Source organism: Suricata suricatta, chromosome 8 (genome assembly GCF_006229205.1).
Source record: "Suricata suricatta isolate VVHF042 chromosome 8, meerkat_22Aug2017_6uvM2_HiC, whole genome shotgun sequence".
NCBI lineage: Eukaryota > Metazoa > Chordata > Mammalia > Carnivora > Herpestidae > Suricata > Suricata suricatta.
The window spans coordinates 78,607,366-78,631,462 of record NC_043707.1 but is presented as its reverse complement, the minus strand read 5'-3'; the positions used below and the strand labels follow the sequence as shown (position 1 = coordinate 78,631,462).

At 40.2% G+C, this 24,097-nt stretch overlaps 1 protein-coding gene across 3 annotated transcripts in view; it reads left to right on the top strand.

Annotated features, from left to right (window-relative positions):
* GIPC2 (GIPC PDZ domain containing family member 2) overlaps positions 1–24,097 on the top strand; it is a 77,560-nt gene that overhangs the window by 3,151 nt on the left and 50,312 nt on the right. The gene's annotated exons all lie outside the window — the stretch shown is intronic.

The window sequence follows — 24,097 nt, the reverse complement described above, 5'->3', positions numbered from 1 at the left end:
AGTTAATTTTGAAACAAGTAATTTATTAAAACACACTCTGGTGAGTTCCTATTTCCCATCTCATTTCACCCCAGCAAGGGGGAGTTGTAGTATACACTTTTGAGCTGTCAGGGGGAACAAAACAAAACATTTCCCCCTTTTAATAGCTTCAACAGACTGCTAACTATGAAGTCCTGCCTTTTTCCTAGAGAGGTGGCTATAAGGTTATAAATAACACTGTATAAAAAGTTGAACCTTCTTTAGCGGTGAGGGGTGGAGGGAGGACTTGGCCTGACCTGATTTCAGGTGTGGCAGATTTACTAGGAGTTCATACTGTGCCCATGGCTGTTCTAGGCATGCAAGTCTACAGTGTGGTCGTTTCATGATCACCAGAGCACTGGGGTAAGGTTTCTTGCCGTTTTATAGTTAAGCTCAGTGAGGCTTTGAGAGGTTAAGTGGCTTGCCCAGAGTCACTGTGCTGTTATTGGGCAGAGCCCGGAATTGAATGCAGGTTTCCTGGTTCCAAGTCCATTACACGGCAGCTATGGGATTCTTGGTAACTGCGTTCAAATTCTAAATGCAAACCTAGAAGAACTTATTTTTAAACTGAAGGGTCTTGTCAATTAAAGCCTCAGACTCACCCACAAAAATATTGCCTCAAAAAAAGAATGCTGCTGTGAAACTAATTTGGATTTCACCTATTTCAAGGTCTCTGAAGGAGGAAGCTAAGGAAACTATGAATCTAAGCTATGAATCACTTGCAGGGTGCAGTCTGTGATCATTACCTTGAAACAGATGGCCAATTATGCAGAAATCCCTTTCAGCTGATATTTTTTCTAAACAACTAAATGAGCAATTCAATAAAAAGAGAAAAGTAAATCTTGCCTAAAAAGAGCAGTTCACTTCTGGAAACGCAGGGACACTTTTACAAAAAGTTTAATACCGTCTTCTAAAATATTCAGGTTCTTTAAAGGAGTTGATCATTAAACTCCTGAGCTTCAGTCATAAAATTTGTTGAAGGGGCCTTTTGAATATTTGACTAGTATGATCATTTGGCAGTATTTTGTTCCATGACCCATTTCCTTAATTCTCTATTATGTGGAAAGATTGTAGGAAAAGGTAATTTGAACAAGCATGTAGAGAAATCAACTTTGTAGTTAGATGCCTTACATTTCCAAAAAACTGAAACCTTAGTTTCCTTACAGAGTTCTGAAATAATTTCCTTTGATTTGGTTATATTTTTTCATATATATAATACTAAATCATTGAATGAATGGGTCAAGCAAGTCTAACCTCTCTCAATATGTAAAGCAATCCAATAAAGCAGTATTCTCGGGAAAATCAGATTTTAATTTCAAGAATTGTGATCTTAATTTCAAGATTTTTATATACAACATACAGTTAATGTTATTTCTCTCAACAAAGCAAACCTTACCTTTTCACCTGCCCTTTCTCATCTGTTACTCCATTTCTCTTTTATAGCAAAACTCAAAAGCTGTTGTCTCTAGTGAGGCACATTCTGTATCACTTCTATCTGATCGAAACTCTGATAGCTCCCCATCTTAAAGCAAAAACCAAAGCCTTATGGGCTACAGGCCCTGTTACCTCTCTAATATCTTTGTTTCTTCTGTGGCAGCCAGTCTAGCTTCCTAGCTGTTCCTTGATCTCTGGAGCCTTAGAGCCGTTTCTTTACCAGAACCTCTTTCTGCAGAATGTTTTTCCTCTTTTAATCTGCTCAAATGTCACCTCAGTGAGCCTGGTACTGATCATCCCATTTTAAATGACAGCGTCTCTATTCCTTTCCTCACTTAATTTCTCCCCATACTAACATCCTATGTATATTAAACTTGTCTTTTTCTTTTCCTATGTAGTAGAAGATAATCTCCACAAAGGCAGGATTTCATCTATTTACCAATATAGCCCCAAAGGGCCTATAACTGTACCTAAAACATTATTAGAGCTCAAATATGCATTGAATAATCAATCCTGACAGTACTTAAAATCCTGTAGCTTTAGTATTACGCTTTAGTACCAGTTATAATACTGATATCTTCCATAGATGTTAATTTTTTCATACTGCAGTGTGAGGAAAGACTAGGGTTCTTATGTTTTTTATTTATTTTTGAGAGACAGAAACAGTGTGAGCAGTGGACGGTCAGAGAGAGAGGGAGATATAGAATCTGAAGGAGGCTCCAGGCTCTGAGCTAGCTGTCAGCACAGAGCCCGATGCGGGGCTTGAACCCACGAACTGTGAGATCATGACCTGAGCTGAAGCCAGACGCTTAACCGACTGAGCCACCCAGGCACCCATGTTTATTTTTTGAGAGAGAAAGAATCCAAGTGGGGGAGGGACAGAGAGAGGGAGAGAGAATCTGAAGCAGGCTCCAGGCTCTGAACTGTGAGCGCAGAGTCCGATGTGGGGCTCAAGCTGTGAGATGACCACCTGAACTGAAGTTGGACACTTAACTCACTGAGCCACCAAGGTGCCCCAAGAAACACTAGCCTCTGATGGAGGTAGTGAGGAGCATCCTTCACCTCTTGCAGGTGGAGGGGAATAAGAGGGTGAAGTATGGAAACTGGGAAGCTAAGACTTATTTTTATCTAATTCTTGCATCTATAAAAGTTCCAAAAATTATGAAGTTGGAGACTTTGTTTACAAGCAGAATTGCTTCCTAGCTGAGTTAGAGAAGCTGCTTTGTGAAGCTTCCCAGAAACTGCTGCTTTTTTCAACTTGCTGGCATCAGCACTGAGCTCTTGTGAAAGTCAATATTCTGTATTTATGTGGCACATCTGGGGAACATGAACTGCACTGCAGACTTTATCATTTCCCAGCAATGCAGATAACTAGCAAGTGGAACCATGTCCGTTTCACAAATGGGAAATCCAGGAAGAGCAAAGCAATATGGGGTTCACTGCCTTGCAGGTAGTCCCTTCTAGGAACCTCAACAAAAACAATGAAGGATTTAGGAATTCAGTGTGAATTTTACCATTGAGCTAGGAGGACTATGAAGCAAGTCTAACACAACTAAATAGAAGGAGTAAGAGTGAGAAAAGCAGCCCCTGCTGTCTGGGAGCCGGCCTGACCCTCACAGGTGGGCCTTGGTGTCCCCCTTGTCGGCCATAAATGACTTCACAGAATACCAAAATTGGATAAGATCGATCTGTGACTGATGGGTCAAGTAAAAACTAAGGCCACTCGGGGGGGGGGGGGGGCCCTGGCTGGCTGGCTGACTGGCTGACTGGCTTAGTCGGTAGAACATGTGACTCTTGTTCTTGGGGTTGTAAATCTAGCCGTATGTTGCATGTAGAGATTACTTAAAACCACCTAAAGGAGTGCTCTGTAATCATAAGACTACTGTCATCATACCTGAAAAGAAACCAAAACATGAACAATGTTCATGACCAAAAATGACCAGGTGTCCCTCTGTGCCCTAGACCAGGTGACTGTTGTAAATGACTGCTGCCCCTTTAGTAACCCTAGCTTTAGCTTTGGTAACTTCTTCTACTTTAGTGATAGGTTTACTAAAATAGTCCTAGAATTGCCCCACTTCCTGATGGTACCCTATCCAGAGCAGACTACTGTTTCCTTGGAGCTGCTCCCAAATCCCCTAACATGAGTCCAGATCCTTTCTAGCTTCCTCTTACTCAGACCCCTCCATGGTTCCCCAAGGCATGCTGTCTCCCTTAATGTAAAGAACAATGAACTAGAGGTGAGGAATCCTGGTGGTCCTTGGTTGGAGGGCATTGACAGTTGTTGCTGCTAAATTATTACAATCCTGAGGTGAAAGAGGCACCCTGAAAATGGTTTTCCTGATCCTGCCCATCTTCTCTTTTAATATTTTGATGGTCTGATCATACCTATTAGAAACCTTCAGGGCTCCCAGTTACTTCCTGCCTTATTCCTTGCTGGCCACTATAACCCTATCACTGTCTGGGTAGCTTTTAAACAACATAGAGCTCTCGCTCACACTTCTAAAGGCTGGCGCATGGTCACCTTCTGGTGAAGGTCCCGTTTTTAGTTCATCACCTAAGTTTCAGCACCTTCTTGCTGTGCCCTCCTATGGTGGGAGGGGCTGGTAGTCTCTCTGGAACTTCTGATAAGGTACTAATCCTAATCATAAATTCTACCCTCAAGGCTTAAGTGACTTCCAAAGGCCCTACTACTAATGCCATCCCCTTTGGGGAGTCACCATTTGAATTTTTGAGGGGGAACACAAATATTCAGATGATAGCACTTAAAACCCACACCAGCTAAATGATGTCTTCTATTCCTGCCTCCCTCTACAGCCTTGTCCTGTGCTTCCTGCTCTAACCTCTTCTCCTGACCTTCCCTCTATATTCCAGAATACTTAACTGTTCATTTCTCTATGCCTTTTCTTGTGCTGGTCCCATTTCTGATAGTTCCCATTCACCTCTCCAGTCTCAACTGTGACCTCCTTCAAGAAGCCTTCCTTGTGAAGGTATAATACCCACTATTGCATGATTTTAACATCTCAGTGTCACACTGAATTAAATTTAGTTATTCCTCTCTTCCAGGGCAGGAAGTGGAGGGAGGGACTTCTATTTTTTTAAAATCTTGTCTCTAGAGTAGTAGATGGTTTAGTTGCTCCATGAAAGTCTGATAAGCAAAAGTAAATGGTAGATACAGTAGGAGCTGAAGGTGTAGATAAGATACAAGCATCCTTGAAGCTGTGTGGATTTTGTTCTGTAAGCAGTGAAAACAACTCAAATGTTTTTCAGCAGAGGAATGGTCTCTGACTTGTGTTTTATAAAGTAGAAACCCAATTCACCATTCGTCTGTTAAATTTTCCTTATAAATATTTGTTTTGTGAGTTGAATATAATGGTATTTTCTGGAATTGCATAGTACCATCTGATAAATTCTAAATATTACAGTCATCATATATGCTTACCCTCATGAGCGTCATCTTCGTTTATTTTTTTTTTAATGAAAAAACAAAACAAAACAAAAAAAGGACTATGAGAAGTGGGGGAATCTAACCAGCTGCCTTATAGACCTCATTGCTATTAAGAGGATAAGAAATAAATTAAAACGTTGACTTTTTTGGAGGGGGGGAGTGCTGGAAATCCCCTGAAGTTGGCATGTGAATAACCCTAAGTCTGAACCCCCCGGGCAAAGGCCAATCACACTCCTGAGCTCTGCAACTTCAGAGGCTAATGGCTGGTTTGTTTGCCTTCCCTCACTCCTTCCCATCACTCCAGCCATCCTGAGTGGACATAAAAGGCTCTTGGATGTGGATTGCAGGAGATGGAGACACTCAGATTACCTTAGGCAATTTGTGTGTATGGGTTTGTTTATATGAGGATGTACAGGGAGGTAAAGCAGCTCAGGATAGCCTCTGCAGCTGGGCATTCAGGTTCCATGGACAATCGTAGAATCATTCATGCTGTCCAGGTGAAAGTAGTAGCTTTAGACTTGGGAGAACCAAGAACAAGTCTGTCCTTTACTTTCCATTTCAGTCTTTCTGCCTGTCTGTCTCTGTCTTTCTCTGTCTGTCTCTATATCTCTGTTTGTGTCTGTCTCCCTCTGTCTCTCTGTCTCCCCCCCCCCCACACACATACTTTGCTTCTTGACTGATTAATGCCTCTCAGCCTTTTGATTTTTGTGCCTTTAAGGTTCTTATTGCCTCATCTCTGTGTCTTGTTTAGTTCCCTGTCTACCTTCCTTGCCCCTTTTTGTCTCAAAATCAGCTTCCCTGAGAGTGAGTCTCTGTGTTGGCAAGTCTGTGTACAGACAGATGGGACAGGACCCATGAGCGTGTGGATCGGTGGCTCACCTCTGGGCCAGCCTGTAGGGCATGTGTACAAAGGCAGGTGAGCAGGGGTTAAGGAGTCCCATTGGAGAGGATTGTGGGTGTGATAGGTATTTTGAAGGCTTCTTTAATTAAGGGAATGGTAGATCTCTTCTATGGCCTGTCCAAAATGTGAAAATATCTTCAGTTCCCTATGACTTTTATGCATTGTTCTTCCTTCTACCTGGGAATCTTTCCCCTTGTCTTTCTCCATTAACTCTGTTAATCGGTGAATTGAAGCCTATTAAAAAACTTAAGAGTTGAGCAAAATCGACTGGAATTGAGCAGTGCCAAACCAGAAGTGATTGGGAGTGTTCCACAGACAGGAGCTAGGGGCAAGGTTTTTATAGAGGAGATGTGGAAGCAAAGCAAATTTTTGTTTGCATTATTTAGGAAAGCCTAGTTGGTGGTTTGTGATTGGTTGTCTGCAGGTTTTGTATTCTTGAGGCATTCATAGGCTTAGATCTTGGTTTGCTACATAGGCTGCCGAGGTATTAGAACCACCTCAGTCTAACAGCTTCCTTGTTCAATTAAAGCACTTTTACTTAGGAGTCCATACCCAGAGCTTCCCCCATCCCCACTGCAAGATTCTTTGCTTCTTAGCTTCCATAACTCTTACAAACTGAATGATAACTGTAGATTTACTGCCTGTCTTCGCTATAAGATTGAGAGCAGCTCTAGGGACTAGCAGTTAGTATGCAGCAATTTCTCTTTCATTTTTAACTTATGGAAAATTTAAATACACGCAAAAGAAAATAGTGTAATACCTTTCAGGTTTCAGCTTCAACAGTTATCAACACTTGCCAATATTTTTTAAATCCTATTAAAGAAAAATTTAAATATAGGGATGTCTGGGTGGCTCAGTCGGTTGAGTCTGACTTCGTCCAGGTCATGATATCACGGTTCATGAATTCCAGCCCGCGTCAGGGTCTCTGTGGACAGCTCAGAGCCTAGAGCCTTCTTTAGATTCTGTGTATCCTTCTCTTTCTGCCTCTCCCCTACTTGTGCACGCACAGGAGTGTGTTTGCATGTCTGTGCACTCTCTCTCAAAAAGTAAACATTAAAAATTTTTTTAAAATATAGGACAAATAGATAAAAGCACATAAAACAAACCTACAGCTTAATGGTTAAGTTGAACATCCTTGTTATTACCACACTCCTTTTAGAAGATAGTCTTTGTCAGCCAACCCAGAACCTTCCATATATCCCTCTCCCATCTGTTCCCCATGAGTAACCACTATCCTGACTTACCATAATTAATCCCTTTTAAAAAAAAATTTGTATCACCTAAATGTCTTTCCTATATACCTCAATCTGATTTTGGCAGTTTTTAAATGTGTCTTTTGAGTTTCTTTTAATGTCTGGGTTCCTTCAGTTCTTTTCCCTCTCCAGTATATTTGTTGAAGAAGCCAGATAATTTATCCTGTATAGTTTTTTATTATGTATCTTGCTGATTGCATCTTGTAGTAAAAGGCGAAAGACTTATACGATCTGAAGAGAAACCAGAGTATGATTGCATCTTGTAGTGTAGCTTCTTCCCTGTTGTATTTCTTGTAAATTGATAGTTGTGTCTTAAGGCTTAAGCAGATAGGTCTGACCTCCCCTTCCCTCACATGAGACCATATCAAAATCAAAAGTATAGTTAAAATATTTACTGGTTGAATTAATGGAATCCACAGGGATAATAGGCAAATTTTTAACTTTTAGGTTGGTTTCAGTATTCCTCCTGGACTAGAATCCAACCCATTTTGAAAATCCCCTTCTGTATTGTTTCTGTTGTCTGTACAGTGAAGCAATGGTGTCTTCCTACAACTTTTTGAATATATGGTTTGAACTATCTGGGGGTCCTTTATCCCAAATAAATCCTGCTAGCCATATACTTGGCAGAGTCACATGGACTTCTTCCTACATTGGAATGCTAGCAGAATTTTAATTTTTCAAGAGAAATCACTGGGGAGATATTTCTTTCTGGTAGGTGTATAGAGAACAAAGTATTTGGGAAATGGTGGTTGCCTTTTAAAAAGACGTATCATATAAAAACTTATTTTTATCACTTGTGCATGTTCTGAATTTATAGCAAGAGTAATTATAATAGTTTTCAATAGAAGATACACATATTAGGCCTGGTCAGTCTTTGTTGGAAGGCTTTTTGATGATTGACTTTGTGCCAGTCACTGCTCTAAATCTTTGGATACATCGGTGAACAGAAGCAGAACCACAATCCCACAGTCTAGTCCACCTGCCTATGAGATGGGTTCTCCTCCTCCTCCTCCTCCTCCTTCTTTTTCCTTCTTCCTTCTTCCTTCTTTCTTCTTCAAGTTTATTCTGAGAACTGAGTGAGTGGAGTGGTGGGGGATGGGGGGGAGAGGAGAGAATCCCAAGCAGGCTCCATGCCAACAGCTGCAAAACCCAACATGGGGCTTGAACTCCTGAACAGTGAGATCATGACCTGAGCTTAAACCACAAGTTGGTCGCTTAACCAACTGAGCCACCCAGGGAGATGGATACTTGAGTCTGTGACCAACACCAGCCAGACTGAGTACATTGAGTATTTGTTGGTCTGTTCTGAACTCTTTTTTTTTTTAATAGTTTATTGTCAAGTTGGTTTCCATATAATGTCCTGAACTCCTAATAGAGTTCCTTTTTTACATCCATATTTCTTGTATTTTAAGAAATAGGGATCTAGAAGCTTTGCTAGGCAGGAAGAAGACATAAGCATGTATATACTTTTTTTGGACAACTCTCAGTGAGGTTGTTATGCTTAATTCCTCTGTGCCTATCCTTAAACTTTCCCTCTGTCATTGAATGACCATCGAATGACCAAGCTCAGTGTTTGGGAGTGTCACTTCTTATCTTTGAGACTTTGGGCAGGTTACTGGCTGCTTGGTTTCAGTTCCTCATCTGTAAAAGGGTGTTGATAGGAGCCACATAAAAGACTGATAACTGTAAATGAAATAATTTATGTAAACATATAGATCAGTGCTAGGTATTTATCAAATGTCTTATAATTCTGGAGTTGAGTGGGACTTTATTGTAATCCAACATTTTAACTTTACCTACCAAATAAACCTGTGCCCGATTACTTTTAACCAAATTTTTGCTGAAGGAGTCCATCTATTGGACATCTATTTACTATGAGTCCAGTATTGTAGTTGATGTTGGGAACACAAAGGTGAGAAATATTTAGCCCCTTCCTGGAGTTCAATTCAAAGATTAGAAACTTAACTAGTTTCTGGTTAAGTTATAATTTTCCTAAAATGTGTTCCAAGGAATACTAATCTCTTGAAATAATATTATAGAAAAGGTCTTCAGTTGTTGAATAAGTTTGGGGAATGTATTTTGTAGACTTCTAATTACATATTAAAGGCTCTAAGGTCTACTAAACATTTAAAAAGCTTGATATTTCTCACTCCTTATGTTTATTTGACTGTGGAACTTTCCCTTTTTTCTTCCTGCCTAGTACTCCTTAGGCCAATATTCCAAGGTACATACTTAAAAACAAAACAAAACAAACATAATTATTTAAAAAAAGTACATATTTTTTATTTTATTTATTTATTTTTTTAAATGCTTTTTAAATTTATTTTTGAGAGACAGAGAGAGACAGCTGGAGCAGGGGAGGGTCAGAGAGAGAGGGAGACACAGAATCTGATACAGGCTCCAGGCTCTGAGCTAGCTGTCAGCACAGAGCCCGACGGCGGGGCTTGAACCCATGAACCATGAGATCTGACCTGAGCCGAAGCCGGATGCTTAACCGACTGAGCCACCTAGGCGCCCCTAAAAAAAGTACATATTTTTTAAAAAGCTATTTATAAGTTGCTGTATCTAGTGATAAAGATTTTCTATGGTAATAATCTAGTTGATGCTTACCTTTTATTTCATTCCAAAGATCTCTGCCAGATAGTTTCCATTTCATCATTGTCCTCTGTTGATTTTTGCTCTTCTGTTTACTTTGCTATTCAACTTTGGGCAAGCTCTTCCATTCCCTTGGGCTTCAGTTTCTTCATGTGTAACATGGGCTGGGTAGATGAGACCAATGATTCCCAAACCCAGTTGCATCTCAGAATCACCTGGAGCCCTTTAAAAGAACTAGGGTTCTTGGGCCCCATGTCTGTAGATTTGGGCCAGGGACTCAATATTGTGAATTTTATGTTTCCTTTATATCCCTGGCTTATCATCTATTATTGATAGGTGTTTGGGAACCACTGGGTTAAATGAGGAGATCCAAAGTATTTTTCAGCCCGAATGCTTTTCCAGATTTTGGGGACTCAGTTAAAAATGAATGTCCTCTTTATGTACAAGGTATTAAAATACATATAGAGGTTACTAAGTGCCTGTCTCATGGAGCTTACAATGTATAGATGTAGTGGTAACAAAGCAAATGAAGGTAAGTATCATATGCTGATAATACATGGTGGAAAATGAAGAATGTTGCCAGTCATACAAGATACGCTGATGAGGATATGGTAGGCAGAGATCAAAGAAATGTGAAATGGAATCTGATTGGGAAAGTTATGGCAGAACCCTGAAGTATTGAGTCATGTGTATGCTTACTGCTCAGGTGTATACCTAGCATGTAATTTTGATTCCACAAATGCAGAACTATAGCTACTAAGGAAAGTTGTAGTAATGAAACAAGTAAGACCTCAATCTAGAGACACTTTTTTTTTTTTTAACATTTCTAAAATGCTAAACAAACAGCAAAAGTTCTCTCTGCTTTGTAAATGGATGGACTGTAGAAATCCTTGAAATTATAGAGACGCTAGTGTATTTAAATGATCATTGAGAGGGGTGCCTGGGTGGCTCAGTCAGTTAAGCATCTGACTTTGGCTCCGGTCATGATCTCACAGTCCATGGGTTCCAGCCCTACGTTGGGCTCTGTGCTGACAGCTCAGAGCCTGGAGCCTGCTTCCAATCCTGTGTCTCCTCTCTCTCTGCCCCTTCCCTACTTGCACCCTGTCTGTCTGTCTCTCAAAAATAAACATTAAAAAAATAAAAAGTAATCTCACAATTCTTTGGATTTACTTGTAGCTCTTTTATAAAAATGATCATTTAGAGATCATTTTCTTCTTATTAAAGAAGTTCTGGACAGAGAGCTTAAGACAGAAGTGCTAGTAGTGCTCCCTGTCAATCAGATAAATTAAAAATGAAGTGTTTTGAACTCTGTTTTTGAAAACATAATTGCATGTATGATGAAATAAGGTGCAGTAATATAAACTTTTGAAATAACATTTTAGAAGTTAGGGTATATTTTTCTTCTTTTCCACATCAAACATATTGCTTGGAAATTGGGGATGGTGATACTACACATGTTCTTTTGTTGTCTCAAAACTGGATATGAGCAGGATAGTTATAATTGACCCATGCAGTCTGTTCCTAATCCAATGTGTCTGGTTCTGTGACCTCCTCTTAGTATTAGTATTTCCATCCTGCCTCTCCAATCCCCCTCTTCCCATCCACCTGTTGGCTCTCAGTTAAGGGTATCCATAAGTTAAGGAAAGTGGTCTCTTAATTTTGTTTCATTCATCTACTGAATCTACTAGCAGAAATTGTCTGTGTAGCAGAAGTCCATAGTGGAGCTACAGAGTAAATGATGTCATAGAAACCAGGTTTTAATTTAGTTGAAAAATAATATATGCACAAAATAAAAATGAGAAGAAAAAAGTAGGAACCATGGTTCCCTAGTCGTCTTCCCCAGAAGCATCTGTTGTGGCCACTTTCTTGACCATCCTTCCAGAAAGTCTCTAAGTAGGTGTGAAAATATGTGCATATCTGTGACTATACACTTCTCCTCCTTTCACTTTTCTTTTGAGCATACTGTATATCTGTTCTGTACAGCTGGTAGTAGCAGAGGCAAGGGTGTATACCTAAGGAGATTCGGGCCTGTGCATGGCAGTTACTGGGTTTTTGCAGTGTCCCAGAGGGCTGCCAGAGTGTCCCTCATGCTGGGAGAGCTGATGCTGTGTTTTTAATGGTGACGAGCCAATTTAAAATAACTTCTAAGAAGCTTCTGCCTTCTGAAAAGGTTTCCTGTGCTTTCTTTGCTTCTCTGTGCCTCCTTAGAAATGTCCATCACCTGAAGTGACAAAAGATATTTCTTGAAACTACTTAAGATAGAAGTAACTAACAAATACCTTTGGGCTAAATGCTTGCTGAAAAAGACAACAGAGGTTGGCTAACTGAGGGTGGATGACTGTCATTGCTTCTCTGGATTGGGATCTAAAATTTGGCTTTCCTTACTCATCTTAGAAACCCCAGCCCTGCTGTTATGTGTGTGCTGAGTATTCTCAGGTTTTGGTGCTTAAAGTGCAGACTAGGAAGTTGAAGCCTGGGCATGACTAACAGCAGGGAGGTGTTGTGGCTACTATAGATAAGTGAGAAGCAGGAAGGTACCTTTGACCTTGTCAGTGATACATTATTTGTTGTTAGAAATCTGTGACCATCAGGGCACCTGGATGGCTCAGTTGGTTAAGCATCTGACTTGATCTCTGCTCAAGTCTGCCGCACCTGGGCTCTATGCTGGGTATGGAGCCTACTTAAAACAAACAAGCAAACAAACAAAAAAAACATATCACTGGTTCAGAAGCTCAAGAACTCGAGCCTTCAGAAAGTATATTTTTTATTCTTAAAAAATCTTCCTGAAGATAATCAAAGAGTGTGGAGAGGAATAGTTTTAACTTTTCTTTCTTTCTTTCTTTCTTTCTTTTTTAACTATTATTTTATTAAGTCAACCCTGCCCAACATGGGGCTTGCACTCCTGACCCCAAGATCGAGTTGTATGTTCTACTGACTGAGACTGAGCCAGCCAGGCACCCCTCACTTTTTTTTTTTTTATGGCTAAAGTCCAGGATGATCCTGGAGATCATCTCCATCTGTAAAAGTAACAGATTCTTAAATTGCAGTGTTAACTTTATGTGGCCTTAAAGGGATGTAACAGTAACAAGTTTGAGGAAATGATAATTCTGTGTCCGTTCTTGAAACCACTCACATATCTACATAGTGCATTAGGATTAATAGTGGATTCTGTGCTTGGCATCATTTCCTTTGTGTTCCAGGACCAGAATCTTAATTTAACTTCTTGAAGCTTTTCACATTTGATACTAGCAGTGTGTGCTGGGTGTGATTAGGTATTAGGTGATAGTCATGATCCCTGTTTCTTCTGTATTTTTTGTACTTTCTCTTTCCTACTTTAATTTTCCTGCCTTTCTGTAAAGTTGAGTGGGGAAAGGGAAATCTATCTTGAGAACTAAGAAGAGAATTCTTAAAGTTTATTCATTTGGTGGGGGGGATAGGGTGGGGAAGGAGTGGAGAGAGGGAGAGAACAAAAATTAAAAGCAGGCTCTGGGCTGTCAGTGCAGAGCCAGACACAGGGTTTAAACTCCTGATCTGTGAGATCATAACCTGTGCTGAAACCTAGAGCTGGATGCTCAGCCAAGAAGGGAATTGTTGAATACCTACCCTTACCATTTAACGTATGCTATCCTATCTGAATGGCAGGTTTCTACCCAAGGCCTAGAAAGGACTGCCATCTGTAGGTGAGGCCACTGGAGCTCAGAGTGAAAATAAATTATTCAAGTCATTCAGTCTGAAGGGATGTCTTTGACCCTAAGTTTATCTGGGTCCAAAGTCCAGGCTTTTCCTGTATACGAGTGGTTCCTAGCCTTATCAGGCCCAAAGTAACACCATGTTGACTATCCTGAAATAAAAATTTAACAATATTATCTACCTATACACACTTTAAAAAGTATATTTAGGGAATAGGGTAGGTGAATATTAAGTCTCATTAAGTCTCCTAGGATCTTATTGATTAAGCATCTGACTTTTGTTTTTTAATTTATTGTCAAGATGGCTAACATAGAGTGTATGCAGTGTGCTCTTGGTTTCAGGGGTAGATTCCTGAGATTCATCATTTATGTACAACACCCAGTGCTCATCCCAAAAAGTATCTGGCTTAAACATTTTTTTTAATGTTTATTTATTTTGGAGAGAAAGAGAGACAGAGTTTGAGTAGGGGAGGGGCAGAGAGAGGGAGATGGAGAATCTGAAGCAGACTCCAGACTGTGAGCTGTCAGCACAGATCCTGATACAGGGCTTGAACCCACAAACTGCAAGATCATGACTTGAGCCAATGTCAGATGCTCCACCGACTAATCCACCCAAGCACCCCGCATCAGACTCTTGATTTCAGTTCACGTCATGATCTTTTTGTTGTAATATTGAGCCACGTGTGAGACTCCACATTCAGTGCGAAAATTAAGATTGTCCTTCTGCCCCTTTCATGTGCGTGTGTGCGCTCTCTCTCTCTCTCTCTCTCTCTCTCTTTCTCTCTCTCTTGCTCTCTCTCTCTTCTATTTTTTTAAAGACTCCAGAACTAGAGTGGTAAACTGGGACTTGGAATCCACCTAATTATAACCAAATTGCCTACTAGAAGAGGAGAAAGAAGAAAAATATGGGAAAGCTTCATATATTTGCTAATGAAACACTAACTATATAAGACAGTTTCCTGGGCATTACCGGTTTGTGAAATTAGGCATTAGGGAAGGGGTTGGGAAGAGGATAGCATGGTTATAAAAATAGAAGCAGATAGTGAGGGTGCAGTGTCAGCACCAAGCCTGGAGCCAGGAGTCACTGGTACTCCTCGTCCTGGCTCCTGCTTGGTGACACATTTCTGGGAGTTGAAGGTGGAACCCTGTGGTAGCCTGCCAACTTCTTCGGGAAGCCTCCTGACATTGCTGGGTTCTTCTCCCCTCTTTAACTGTTCTGCCTGCTCCTGCCCCAGGAGTTTTATAGTCAGGAATGCCAGTAATGTTGGCAAGCAGAGGGTGGGAAGAAGCTGCTTAGAACAGGGAGCAGGAGCTAGTAATAAACGACTCTGAGCAAAGGGCAGAGTCTTCCAGCCAGGGCTGTGCCTAAGTGTGTCTGAGTCTGTGACATAATTCTCTTCTTGGCAGCTCCTTTCTACCTCATCCAGTCTCGGTTCTTGGGGTTCTCTATCCCTGAGGTGGGAGATGGTTCAGAACTGAGCAACTTGAGTCTAGAAAAATCTTAACATATGCTCCAGATTCAGGGCTTTTGTCACACTAATCCTATCTATAGGTGTCCCCTCCACCCCATGCTTCTCAAACTTGCTAATGAGCAATTTAAGTATCAAAGGTCAGTTGGTTTGTCTTCCCCCAATTCTTCCATCTAGGGAACACTGTAGTACATTTACCTTCGTCACCTCTCACCCTGTCACCTTGTACCTTTACCTAATGTCTTTTCATGTGTCCACCATTTGGATGGTTTTTAAATACTACATGCTTACAGACATTTCATTGTGAGGGTTGTAAGTCTGCTGCCTGGGCTAACAGGAGCACTGTGCGGCAAACATATTTAAAAATTTTGATTTTGGGACCTTTTGGGGGATATGATGGCCATACTTAACAAATTTAGATAAATTATTTGGTAAACTGGAAAGTTTAATCCTAAATCTTTTAATTATAATTTATAATACTTAACAAACCACTCTACTATTCTCAGATTTGCAAAATATCTTCTTGTTATAGTGTCTTTGCCTTTTTATGTTCTTTTCCACTTCAAGTGTCAAATATGAGGAATCTTTTAAAAAGATAAGTAGGTTTAGAAAGCTGGAAAATTTGAGACAGCACCTGACCAGGGGAATAGCAGTGATTTATGATGTCTTTAAATTTGGCACATAACCTTGCAGCATTATTAGACTTGGATAAAGTTCTGACTGGAAGAATATTGTGGAAGAGGATGATATGTATATATATAGCCATACACATTTGATTTATTTATCTTACTTGGTTTAGTGTTTCTCTAATGTCTACAAAGGCAAGATTAAAACCTATCCCTTTCCTTTTAACCTTATCTTTCAAGAATTGCTTTGGATACATAGTTGGATATGGATACAGTTTCTTTCTTGGATACATAGTTGCGTTGGTTAGCTTTCATTAGCAAAAGAAAATGTTCTTTTGGTCACTTTGGGAAGTCATTTGGTAGATTAACAACTATAAATCTGCTTTTCTTTCCTTTTTTTGGATAAAATTATTTTTGTCCTATTATTTTGCTCGCTAAAAAAGTGGTTGTACCAAAGAAGGAAGAGTACAAAGGATGATTCACCTTTTATTTAAGACTTGCCACTGCTGACCCAGGGCAGCTAATTTAGAAGTGAATCATTTATAGAAAGTTCTACACAGTTCGAGGCAGGGCTTTGTACAATATCCTCATGAAGGTCTAAATAGAGCATACAGTATCAGGTTTCTAAATATCTGTCTTGTTGCCAATTTTATCTTTTGCAAACTGTGAAGCTTGTTTCTAGATGACTGTAGTCATTGACAAGGTGAAGGAAAAGGCATTATGTATATTTTAGAAACATATCTTAGAAATTTAGTGTATTATACTGGGGAAATAACAGGCTTGAGATTTCAAATGGCTGTTTATAATACAAAGAAATACAACTAGTTAGTTTTAAAATTACTTAATTGGAAGAAATGATTTTAAAATTACAGTAAATTTAGGGCACCTAGATGGCTCAGTTAAGCGTCTGACTCTTGATTTTGGCTCAGGATCTGATCTCATGGAAGGTGGGTTCAAGCCCTGCATTTGGCTTTGTGGTGGAGCCTGCTTGGGATTCTCTCTCTGCTCCTCCCTCCTTCTCTCTCTCTCTCTCAAAATAAACTTAAAAATTATAGTAAATCAATGTGTTAATATTTTGATATTTACTAATCATAATATGTTTGCTTTTTTTTGAAATCAATTACAAATAGCTCCTTTTTGCAGATTTCTAACTCCTTTTAGGAAGTGGTGGTTTAGTAGATAAACAGTATTTGGCTATATAGAGAGCAAAAAACGTATAGTTTTTGCCTGCATTTTAAATTCAAAGCTGAGGGGCACCAGGGTGTCTCAGTTGGTTGAATGTCTGACTTTTGATTTTGGCTCAGGTCGTGAACTTGTGATGTCATGGGATTGAGCCCCATGTCCAACTGTGCTGGGTGTGGAGCCTGCTTGGGATTCTCTCTCTTTCCCTCTGCCCCTCTCCCCTGTTTGCACATGCACATGTTCTCTCTCAAAATAAATGAACATAAAAAAAAATTCAAAGCCGAGTTTGGTTACAACACAATTATAGTATCATGGGTTAGAAAAAGCCTAGAAGTTTGAATTCCCATTTTGATTGTCATTCATTAGCTATGTGAGTCTGAGCTGGTTATCTCCTTGTCCTGGGCATAGTTATGCCTGGCTGCAGGACCTGACTCACAAGGATTAGTGGAGCTAATGCCTTAGGAAGTGGTCAGTAACTTAGGTGTCTCTCTGTGCAGGCATTAGATGTCAAGAGAGGTAATGCTGCAGGGAAAAGAACTTGGGAGTTGGATATCCAGAGTTGGAATCTCCTGTGCACCAGATACTACTGATGTGACCCTAAATAACACATTTTATCTCTCTAAGCCTTTCCTTTATTTTTTAGAGATATATACCTGAAATATTATATGTAAATTATAAGGTTTCAGTATTTGTGTATATATAACAAAATGACCACCACGATATCTAGTTAATATCCATCAACACAAATAGTTATAATTTCTTCTGATGAGAACTTTTATGATCTCTTAGCAACTTTAAAATCTACAATATAGTATTAACTACAGATGCTATGCCGTACATCACATTCCTAGGATTTATTTGTTTTATAACTGGGAGTTTTTACCTTTTGGCCACCTTCACGTATTCTGCCCAGCCTGCACCTGGTAAGCACCGATCTGTTCTGTATCTGAGGTTTGTTTGTTTGTTTTTAGATTTCACCTATATGTGAGATCATACAGTATTTGTCTTTCTTAGTCAGATTTGTCTTAGTAGAGTATAATGCCCCTAGATCTGTCCATAAATTGTTGCAAGTAGTGCCATTTCTAGCCTTTATTTTTTAGTTTAAGAGGGGGAAGGTAATATCTCTCACTTAGAATTGCTGTAGGGATTAATGGAGGTAATATGTGAAAGTACCTGCTACACATAATGTTTCTTGGACCTTTACTTTGATTTTATTTTTCTATTCTTTGAGACCTATCTTCTCAGTTCCTTCAGTTTGCCATGATTTTACTAGAAGTGGGAGCCAGTATTCAAACTGTGTATGGCTAAGAGGGATGAACAGGTGCCCCAGTTCATGTCCGTAATTGGAGAATTATTTGAGTTTTAGAAGTTACTTGATAAATGTATCACATGACGTATTTTGGGGGAACCATGTACAATAAGACCCTGAGAGCTTTGTGGACGAGTTTTGAATAAGAATATTGTCACTGGCTTGGCTAAAGCTACTCCCTTCTATTCAAGCACTCAAAGTAAGTGGGTAATCTGTCTTCTCTGCTCCTCCTCACCCCCCACCTCCTGTAATTATTTTGTTCTTAGTTTCAGGTTGTATGTATGTGTATATGTAAGTATTTAGAAAGTGTGTGTGTGAGTGGGGGAGAGGGAGAGAGAATCCCAGGCAGTCTCTGCACTGGTGGAGCCTGCAGTGGGTCTTGATCTCCCAAACCATGAGATTATGACCTGAGCCAAAACCAAGAGTCAGGTGCTTAACTGACTGAGCCACCCAGGCACCTCTATATATTTTTTAATGTTTTATTTATTTTTGATAGCAAGAGAGAGCATGCAATCAGGGGAGGGGCAGAGAGAGAGAGAGAGAGAGAGAGAGAGAGAGAGAGAGATAGGTGTAGGGAGAGGGAATCCCAAACAGGCTCTGCACCTTCAGCACTGAGCCTGATGCAAGGCTTGATCCCACAAACTGAGATCATGACCGGAGCTGAAATCAAGAATTGGATGCTTAACAGAGTGACCCACCAAGGCATCCCTCAGGTTGTTTTTAATTCCTGCTATATACAAACATTTTTTTTAAATGTTTGTTTTTGAGAGACAGAAATAGTATGAGCAGGGGAGAAGCAAAGAGAGAGGGAGACAAAAAATCTGAAGCAGGCTCAGGCTCTGAACTGTCATCACAGAGCTCAAAGTGGGACCTAAATTCACGAACGTCAAGATCATGACTTGAGCTAAAGTCAGATACCTAACCTACTGAGCTACCCAGGTGGCCCTAATTCCTGCTATTTTAAGGGCAGTTAATCAGATGGAGTTAAAACAAACAATCTTTTCTCTTTTTGAGGAAAACTTTGTCTTTGAGACTTAGATGCTGAGGACAGCCCATAGTCATTAACAAAGGAAACAATCCAAGCAGTGTTCTTATGTGAAAAGATAAAGTATTAACTCCTGATGAAAGTGTGGTTTAGTTGGGGTGCCTGGCTTGGTCCAGTTAGTAGAGCATGCAAATCTTGATCTCAGAGTTATGAGTCCAAGCTCCATTTTCAGGGTAGAGATTACTTAAAGAAATTAAAAAAAAAATGTGGTTTGCTTACTAGATTTGTCATTATGTACTTTTATTTTCTGTAATAACATGGATATTTCTAGAAAATCTGTAGAAAGTTAGATTCTTGGTAGATTGAGATGTAGGAAAGTAGATGCTGCTACTTTAGAAAACCTCAAGAGGTAATGATTCCAGTTGCTTATATTTAAGATCACATTAACAAATAATCTAATGCCAGCTACACAAGCCTGTAATTTCTTCCAGAGATCTTTGGAACATGTGGAATCTTTGACTAACTCAGTTCCTGTTTAAGGAAAGCATTAAACAAAAGAAAGTTGGAAATGGACTTCCTGGATTTAAAAAAAATGCACTTGATGTGTTTTTGGAGAGATTTGCAAACTGTTTGCAGGCCAGAATATCTTTTGAAACACCAATGACAAAACTGTTTTTTAACCTTATTCACAAGGTACATTATAAAGTATCTAATGGAGAGAAAAGGTAATATTAATCTATATTAGCAACTATATAGTCGTTCAGACTTACCTTGGCCATATTGAGTTTTAAGGGTGAATAATCATAACCACCTGATAACCAGAAGATAGCAATTTAAATACAGTGCAGGGTAAGAATACTGTCCATGAGTTATTATTTTTAAAATGTTTACTTTTGAGGGAGAGCATGCAAGCGAGGGAAGGGCAGAGAGAGAGAGGGAGGAACAGAATCTGAAGCAGGCTTCAGGCTCCATGCTGTCATCACAGAGCTCACTGCAGACTCAAACCCGTGAACTGTGAGATCATGACCTGAGCCGAAGTTGGACACTTAAACAACTAAGCTACCCTGGTGCCCCTCTTTTACTATTTATTTTTGTAATATTTATTTTTGAGAGAGAGAGACAGACAGCATGAGTGGGTGGAGGGTCAGAGAGAGAGAGAGAGAGAGAGAGACAGACAGACAGACAGACAGACCCAGAATCCGAAGCAGGATCCAGGCTCTGAGCTGTCAGCACAGAACCCAATGTGGGGCTTGAACTTATGAATCACAAGGGTGAGATCATGACCTGGCCAAGGTCCGATGCTTGACTGACTGAGCCACCCAGGCACCCCTCCATGAGTTATTCTTTAACAACAAAGTTTAAGATAATGTAATTTATGGGAGAAAAGGAATCCATCCTGTTGATGACCTTAAAATGGAGCAAAATCTGATCTCTTCAGGAAAACTCCTACAACTTAAGCAGCTTTCAAGCATAGGTGTAAACATTACTGTTCAAGAAACACTTATATTTCAGGAATAATAACCTCTATAAGGAACTTTTTAGTTTAAGAAGTAATTTATATATATGTAGTCTCTCAGAGTTTTTGTAACAAGTGCGTGAGTAGACCAGCTTTACTAATGCCATGATGTGCGCAAGGACTAGGGAGGTCAGACGATTTGACTGAGCTCACTGAGAGTACAGAATTGGGACTAGATTCAAGTCTCCTATTTTTTTTTTTTAAAGCTTATTTAAAAATTTTTTAAAAAATGTTTATTTCTAAGAGGCCATGTGAGGGGAGGGCAGGGGAGAGGGGCAGAGCAGGGGAGGGGGAAGGGCAAGGGGAAAGCAGAGAGAGAAGGAGGCACAGAATCAGAAGTAGGCTCCAGGCCCTGAGCTGTCAACAGAGCCTGACTCAGTGCTTGAACCCACAAACTGAGGGATCACGACCTGAGCTGAAGTTGGATGCTCAACTGACTGAGCCAACCAGGAACCCCATAAGCTTGTTTTTAAGAATAATCCCTATACCTAGTGTGAGGCTTGAACTCAGGACATAGATTAAGAGTTGTATGCCAGCACCCCAAGTCTCTTACCTCTTAATCTGTTCTTTGTTTTTCTTTTCTTTTCTAACAACCATTTTAAGGATGAAATAGTTCCTCTTGGAGATTTATTTTGCTGATATTGGAAGTAAGGGAGAGCCACTTTTTCTGTGCCTGAGATTTTTTCCTTTTAAATGTTTGCTTATTTACTGAGAGAACAAGAGAGAGCATGAGTAAAGCAGGGAGGGGGCAAAGAGAGGGGGAGAGAGAATTCCAAGCAGGCGCTATGCTATCAGCACACAGCCCAACACATGCCTTGATCCCACCAACTAGCTGTGAGATCATGACCTGAGCTGAAGAGTTGGACCCTCAACTAACTGAGCCACCCAGGCGTCCTGTGCCTGAAATTTTTGATAGAAGAGATAGGATGTGGAATTAGGATAAGGATGCATAGTATCTCAGTTTATTAAAAGAAACATAATTCACCAGCTACGTCATTGAATGTAAGGATAAATTGAGATAGAAGGTAGAAAGAACTTTTATTATTAAAAAAATTTTTTTTTGTATTTTAGAGAGAGTAAGAAGGGGAAGAACAGAGGGAAAGAGAATCCCAAGCAGGTTCCATGCTCAATGCAGAGCCCTACACAGAGCTTGATCTCACGACCCCAGGGTTGCAACCTGAGCAGAAATCAAAAGTTGGACGCTCAACTGACTGAGCCACCCAGGCACCCCTAGAAAGAACTTTTAAACTGAAGAATTATGGGGCGCCTGGGTGGCTCAGTCGGTTAAGCATCCAGCTTGGGCTCAGGTCATGATCTCACTGTTTGTGGGTTCAAGCCCCACGTCGGGCTCTGTGCTGACAGCTAGCTCAGAGCCTGGAGCTGCTTCAGATTCTGTGTCTCCCTCTCTCTCTGACCCTCCCCTGCTTGTGCTGTCTCTCTCTGTCTCTCAGAAATAAATAAAAAACATAAAAAATTAAAAAAAAATAAACTGAGGAATTATTATTACTATATCTTGTATTTTTATATCTGGCATCTTTTTAGTTGAAAACAATAATCGAATCTAAAATGGGTTTGTGAAATTATTGGTTTGTGTAACTAAATATTTGGGGATAGGACTGTGTATCAGATAGGATGTTTTCAACCGCAAGCCATATAAAACCACTTGTTAAAATTGGGTAAAATAATTATGCAAAAGGGGTAGAGTGAGTTCCTGAGTTGGTGAACAGAGCAACTCCCCAATGTCGGGGACCTAGGTTTACTCCATCTCTTTGCTTTGCCTTTCTTGGCACTGGTTTATTTCTCTGTAGTAAGATGGCTGTGGAAGTTCCCAGACCATCTACAGATAAGGCAGCATCCAGGCAAGGAAAGGATTGTCTTTTACTGTATGTTTCTTAAAAGTGAAAAAAAATTTTTTCCCTAAAGATTCTTGGACATCTTCTTTTCATGTCTTGTTGGCCAGGACTGTACCACATGCCTACTCCTAAGTACCACATGGACTAATTTAAATCTTATGTCTAGAACAGGATGTGAGCCATTTTCCACCAAAGCACATAAGAAGTATAGCTTCTTGATACCTGAGTGTTGTGTTAGGAGGGAAAAGAGTGGGTGACTTCAGTGTCTACTACTGACCGTCTTTAGGGAAGGCTGGATCCAGAGGCTCTCCCTTCTCCAAGGGCAGGTAGTTTAGATTTTGGAATGAAGGAAATAAAATAGATGAATGAAAGTAGGACAACTCGAGATCGGTATTTGAGGTCCCTTTTGGTTTAAATATTCATGGCTTTTGATCTTATTCCGGTTGACTCATGTTGCCTTACTCTACCTTAGTGGAGTGTATGAGCCTGGGATTACCTTGTTGTATAGGGACTGTCCGTCTTTGTACATACCCAGTGTGCAGTACAGATCCTGGCCAAAAGCAGATGGTTAGTAGATAATTGATGGGTGAATGAATAAACAAGAACTTGACGGCATTTAGAAAGTGGCGTCTCACTTATTTTTCAGTGAGGATGGGTTTGAATTTCTAGCCCTTTATCATGAACTTACAGATCTACTTGCTGAGGTTGTGCATTGAGATCACATGAGTGTTAGGTTTTTGTTCTCCCGTGGAGAACTGACCTCACGTCAGGGAGCATTAGTTACTTGCTGTGGCAGTGGGCTTGCACTCTGTGCCTCAGTGACCATTACATTCATGCAGATTTTCAACACAACTTCTTGTGGAGCTCTGTTCTGTGAAGGATGTAGCTGTCTCCACTCCTTCCAGGAAAAAGAAAACGATGCCTTGCCTGCAAGCTCTTGGTTGCCTGGGATGCAGCATTGTTCTGTAGGGGAGGAAGCACCATGAAAAAGGGTCATACCTACAGGAAATCTAATACTTGCTTTGCAGTGAAATGTGAAAAATTGAAAGAAAGGAAGCAGCTTAGTAACTAGAAGTTCACTGTGTGTGGGATTTCCTTTTTGGGGCTTTTCTCCTCCCTGGTACATTGTCATTCTGTTTTAGTGTTTTATTTTCTAACTGGTAAGTTGCTTTTATATTAATGGTGCTGGGATCCACTATGAACCCCATTAGCAGGTTCACTGTTGAAAACAATACATAACAAAACTGCTTCTCTACCGCCCATCATTTTGAGAAAGGAAATCAGAAAAACTGTTCACCGCGCATGTTACCTTGTCCCTCTACCCACACTATTAGTTTTATCAGTGGACTAAGTATACCATGATTTCACAGTTAGAATAACCTTTCTTAAAGGACTTCCTTTTCCCCTATGAATAATACAATTCTTACACTAGAATATTTCACAAAAACTTACTAATTATAAAGCTAAATATATTCTTCCCTGCCCAGGAACACAAAGGGTTAAGTCAAAGGTCACAGTTAGCGCAACTCCCCACAGATGAAAAGCGGAAAGGGTGGGACATCCATTGTTTCTTCATAAGCCTCGGTTCTTTTATACTCAGTTGCTTCTTGTCCTTCTCAGTAGCTCCTTTCCTATACTTCTGAGATTTGGTCAGAATTTGGCTGACTATGCTGGACCTGTTAGTTGTAGAACAGAGAGAATGCTTCCAGTTCAGACACATTCTGATATGGCTGAAAGAGCCATGTAATAAGTAGTAGTTGCACCATTCCTGAACTTCATGAGGCTGATGGATGTGAGAAGGCTTACGTTCCAGGGGGAATCA